Below are 6,000 nucleotides of genomic sequence, written 5' to 3' on the forward strand. Positions count from 1 at the left end.
TTTCAGGATTTCAGTTCAACACCAGGAAGCCCTCTTGACCTCCGTCTAACCCTCACCAACAGATCTCTTGGGACTTCATGGGCCAGAGTAATCCCTCTTCCAGGCAAGGGTCCTACACATACCTGGTGACTCAAGTGCCTGCTGACCATGTCAGGAACCCTGAGAAGCCCCTGGTATTTTAAGGTAGCTTTAGCTCTTTCCTGCGGCTTCCATTTTGGGAGAAACAGCCCCAGTTCCTTAAAGAACTTCTCAAGGGACACAGTAAGTGCCTGTGTCAGCCAGTCTCTCTCTCTCTCTCTCTCTCACTCTCTCTCTCTCTCACACACACACACTGCGGGCCAGCTGAGTCCCCCCCGTCCCCCTCCAAAGCTGCGGGCAGGAAAGCACGGTGTGGGACGGCTCAAATTGCAAAGAAAAGCCGGATAATGCTCCTTGGGGCTGTGGGGACGGCAGTAACAGGAAACCCTCAGCCAAGGGGGCGTGACCCTAGGCCCTTCGTTGGCAAGGAACACAGGGGACACTTGCGGAGGGGGGAATGGCAGGAGAGGGGACCTCTCGACGAAAGGGTGACGCCTGGGTCCCTTAGGAAAGACGATGCTGGGGCCCCTCAGGGAAGGGGACTGACGCCGGGTGCCCTCAGGAAGGGCTGATGAAGCTGGGAGTCCACCTAAGGAAGTATGAATGGCTCTGGCGTCCTTCTCAGGAGGAAGGGACGATGTTAGGGTTCACCTCCAGAAGGAAAGACGACGCCGGGGTCCTCCTCAGGAAGAGGGAACATCTCAGGGTTCCCTCTTGGGTAAAAGGGTTGACGGCTCCGGGAAAAGGGGGGCAAACGACGCCAGAGTTCTCTCAGGAAGGGAGGCTGACGCTGGGGTCCCCTTAACAAGTGGGAACCATGACGCACGAGGTCACTCTCAGAGAGTGACGCCAGGTCCCCTCACCCACCTGGAGGTTCGAGCACCTGCAGCCGCCCGAGCGCCTCAGCTTGCTCTGCCCTCGGGCTCCCAAGGCGAAGCGGCCGCGCCCCTCATTGGCGGCCTGCTCTGCTAATGACAGCCACGACAGCCAATCGTAGCGCAGGAGGAAATCTCCCGCGTGCCCTCGCCACGCCTTCCTCTCGGTCTGCGCGTGCGTGCATTTCCGAACCCGCTGCAGTTCCCCAGCTCGGCTCTGGGTGGCGCTTGGGGGCTGGAGCTCCGCGTCGGGTCTCCCCAGCCCGTGACCCATTTACAGTAGAATACTTCGTAAGGCTGTTGTGAGAATCCAGTGCAATAACTTACGTAAAACAGCGTCTGGCACCTCGTAACCTGGGCAGTTATTATTTGCATTCTACAGCGGGGGAAACTGAGGCACGGAACAAGTAAATAACCTGCTCCAAGGAACTCAGTCATTAACTGGAGGTGTGGGAGCTAGACTCCAGGCAAGCTGGATCCAGACTCTGTGTGCTTATCTACCATGCTTTTGTGCCTCCCAGATAACAAACATCTTTACCCTGATTATAAAATAACTTTACCCTTGATTATAAAATTAATACCTGCTCACTGCTAAAGTTCAGAAATCAAAGACTACGGAACGGAAAATACAGATCTCTCCGAATCCTACCATTGGAGACATTGTTAATATTTTGATGGACAAACTGCCTTTTCTATGCACATATCTTTTAGTAGGATCATGTAATGCAGAACATTTTGAAATATGCTCTTCTCATTGTAAATATGTTGTCATTTCAATAAATGTAGACCTACTTCATTGTTTTTAATGGCTGCATGTTCTTCCACTGTTCAGAGAAAGTATAATTTAGTGACCTCTAATGTTGAACATTTTTTAAGGGAGGAAATGTATTTTTTTAAGGATTTTAAAAAGATATTTATTTATTTATTTATTTATTTATTTATTTATTTATTTATTTATTTATTTATTTATTTATTTATTTATTTATTTGACGGAGAGAGAGAACGGGCACCAGCTGGGGGAGCAGCAGAGGGAGAAGACAGGCTCCCCACGAAGCAGGGAGCCTGATGCCTGGCTGGATCCCAGGACATTGGGATCATGACCTGAGCCTAAGGCAGACACCTAATAGACTGAGCCACCCAGGTGCCCCATGTTGGACATTTTTAATAGTTCTTTACTTTTCTTTTTTTAAAAGATTTCATTTATTCAGTAGAGACAGAGAGAGAGAGAGAGAGAGGCAGAGACACAGGCAGAGGGAGAAGCAGGCTCCACACAGGCAGCTTGATGTGGGACTCGATCCCAGGAATCCAGGATCACACCCTGGGTGGAAGGCAGGTGCTAAACCGCTGAGCCACCCAAGGATCCCCATTCTTTACTTTTCTAACCAATACTGGAATGGGCATTTTGTGCCTTTAGGTTTTTATCCAACTGTTTCTATCAGATGAATATTTTAACAATTTTTTAAAGATTTTATTTATTTGAGAGAGACAGCTTGAGCAGGGAAGAGAGGGAGAAGTGGGCTCCCTGATCACCCAGTAAATATTAAAAAAACTGCAATGGCTAGGTCAAAATGCATGCAGTTACATTTTTGATAAGTATTGTCAGACCATTCTTGGAAAGCTTTATGTGCCAACTTCTACCAACACTAACGAGCTATGAAAGTTCTTTGCCCACCCTAGGATGGTCCATTTTTTTTTCATTATTTGCCAGTATATTGTGTGTATGTGTGTGTGTATATATATATATATAGAATTATAAATATATAATACTGGCATATATATATATATATATATATAATCTACTTAGGGGACCCTGGCTGTCTCAGTCAGTGGAGCATATGACTCTTGATCTTGGTGTTTTGAGTTGGTACCTCACTTTGGACCTAGAGCTTACTTAAAACTAAATAATTTTTATTTTTATTATTTATTATTATTTTTTTAAGATTTTATTTATTCATTCATGAGAGACAGGCAGACACACAGGCAGAGGGAGACACAGGGAGCCTGATGTGGGACTTGATCCCAGGAATCCAGGATCATGCCATGGGCAGAAGGCAGGCGCTAAACCGCTGAGCCACCCAGGGATCCCCAAAACTAAATAAATTTTAAAAATAAAAACAAGTGTTTTAATTTGTACTTCTTTATATTTTTATTCCGTGAAAGAGGAAGAAATATTATCCGTCTCAGTATTTTGTGCAGGTGGAACAAAGTAGCAATAATAGGAGCAGCGGGCTGGCTTGGTGGAACATGTGATGCTTGATTTCGGGGTGGTGAGTTCAAGCCCCATGTTGGGTATAGGGCTAAAAAAAAAAAAAAAGGAGCGATGATAATGAAAGTATCAGGTCGTTATCTAGTAGCTATCATTGTGGAACAGATAGTAGGTGAAGTGAGGTCTCTGCCTTCCCTCAATGGCGTTAGATCACTTCCAGGCCTCAGTTTCCTATAATAGTATATATCTCCAGGACTGCTGGAGGGCCAATGAGACAATCCACCTAATGAGTTTGGCACAGGGCACGACCCTCTAAAGGCTGGAAGAGCCAGAACCGTTTGTCCCAGACCACATAGCTTGTTTGGAGGTGGCTGATGTCAACTTTAACTTGATCTGACTCCACCCCTTCCCCAGGTTTCCCTGTTTTCTTCAGATTACAAGGCCTTGGTGCTGTGCCTCACTGCCCTAGGCCACCTTTGCCTGAGGAGAGATGAACTCCCCACCATGAGGATTTTAAAGAGCCAGCTGGTGGTCACATGCCCACTTCTGCCCTCTGACTCACATTCTCAGATTGTCACAGTGTCCCAACGGAGGAGGCATTTGGGACATCATGCTTACACTTAGGGCAACCGAGGTCCAGAGCAAGAAGTCTCATCAGCCTTCCCCTGAAGCCTGAGATTGGTGCTGTCGCCTCCTGACCCTCAGCCCGACACCCTTTCCCCGACTCTGCCTCCCTTTGAAACACTCTCGGGAAAACGTCTGTCTCTTCTTTACTTCTTGCACAAAGTTCAGATTCCCTGGAAACTTCTACCTAGTTTTCCAGCCTTTTTTTTTCTCCCCTCTCTGGGTGCAGGCTGGACCCCACTCTTCTGGGTCAGGATATCTACATACTATAATGTCTTCAAACCACAGTGAAGCCTGCAAATCTTTGTACCTGCCAAATCCTATACATTTGCCCTCTCGAGTTCCAGAACTGTGCAGTCTCAGATGGGAGCCATTGGCTATATGTGGCTACTTAAGGTAAAAGGAAAATGAAAACTCCAGCTCCTCAGTTGCACTAGCCACATTTCAAGTGCTTAACAGCCACTTGTGGCTAGTCGCCACCATGTTGGATAGCACAGATAGAACATTCCCATCATCTTAGGTTTCACTGGACAGCTCTGCTCTAGACTGACTGGGATTTTTGTTATCCTAACTTTATAGATGAGACAACAGAAGGTCAGAGATCATGCCCAAGGTCACACAGCTGGAGCTGGGATCTAAAGTACTCCCTGATAACTAGACAGGAATAGTAGAGTAGGCAAGCCAACCTCTTCTTAGATCCAAGGAAGCTGCCCTCAATTTGTTTCAAAACACACATGCTGTGAATATATATATCTTTTGACCACACTGCACTTAACCACTTAAGTGCTGTGTATGTGTGGATCTCAATTTATCACACCGCAGAGGCAGCCAGGATTCTAAACCAAAAGCTCAATCACAAATGATTCTGTTAGCCATATCTTTATCCCCTTGGGAAATTCTCCTCATTAGCATAAATGAATGTCAGAAACTTCGGTGAGATCAAGGGTTTGTCAATTAGGCTGATAAGGAATCCCTGGGTGGCTCAGCGGTTTAGTGCCTGCCTTTGGGGCAGGGCGTGATCCTGGAGACACTGGATCGAGTCCCGCATCGGAGCCTCCTTCTCCCTCTGCCTGTGTCTCTGCATCTCTCTCTCTCTCTCATGAATAAATAAATAAAATCTAAAAAAAAAAAATTAGGGTGATAAAGGTTGGAAAAAAACAGGATCCCTTGAGCGGAATTAACAGTACTCAAATATGCGGATTGGTTAAAATATCTGAAAGTCACTCACTCCCCAACCTTGAATGAACATGCAAATAGAACAGCTTCCATCCCAAGGCAGTCTGGTGGGTACATTTGGGAGGATTCGGCTCTCCTGATACCGATCACAAGGCTTACAGGCTCAAAGCAACACAGAGCCCTGCCCTTAAGATGTTCAGGTTTGGGGGCACTTGTCTGGCTCAGCCAATAGAGCTGATCATACCACTTTTGATCAAATGACTGTGAGTGGTCAGCCTGGGTGGCTTAGCGGTTTAGTGCCGCCTTCAGCCCAGGGCCTGATCCTGGAGACCCGGGATTGAGTCCCACATCGGGCTTCCTGCATGAAGCCTACTTCTCCCTCTGCCTCTGTGTGTCTCTCATGAATGGAATCTTTTTTTTTTTTTTTTTTATGATAGTCACAGAGAGAGAGAGAGAGAGAGAGAGAGAGGCAGAGACACAGGCAGAGGGAGAAGCAGGCTCTATGCACCGGGAGCCCGACATGGGATTCGATCCCGGGTCTCCAGGATCACGCCCTGGGCCAAAGGCAGGCGCCAAACTGCTGCGCCACCCAGGGATCCCATGAATGGAATTTTAAAAAAGAAAAATAAGGGATCCCTGGGTGGCGCAGCGGTTTAGCGCCTGCCTTTGGCTCAGGGCACGATCCTGGAGACCCGGGATCGAATCCCACGTCGGGCTCCCGGTGCATGGAGCCTGCTTCTCCCTCTGCCTATGTCTCTGCCTCTCTCTCTCTCTCTCTCTCTGTGGCTATCATAAATAAATAAAAATTTAAAAAAAGAAAAATAAAATCTTGGGGTTCCTGGGTGGCTCAGTCGGTTGGGCATCTGCCTTTGGCTCAGGTCGTGATCCCAGGATACTGGGATCCAGTCTTGCATCAGGCTCCCCACAGGGAGCCTACCTCTCCCTCTGCCTCTATGTGTCTTTGTGTCTCATGAATAAATAAATAAAATCTTAAAAAAAAATGGCCAGGAAACTGGGAATTCATAGAACTCATAGAGCTAA

Source organism: Nyctereutes procyonoides, unplaced genomic scaffold (genome assembly GCF_905146905.1).
Source record: "Nyctereutes procyonoides isolate TBG_1078 unplaced genomic scaffold, NYPRO_anot_genome, whole genome shotgun sequence".
NCBI lineage: Eukaryota > Metazoa > Chordata > Mammalia > Carnivora > Canidae > Nyctereutes > Nyctereutes procyonoides.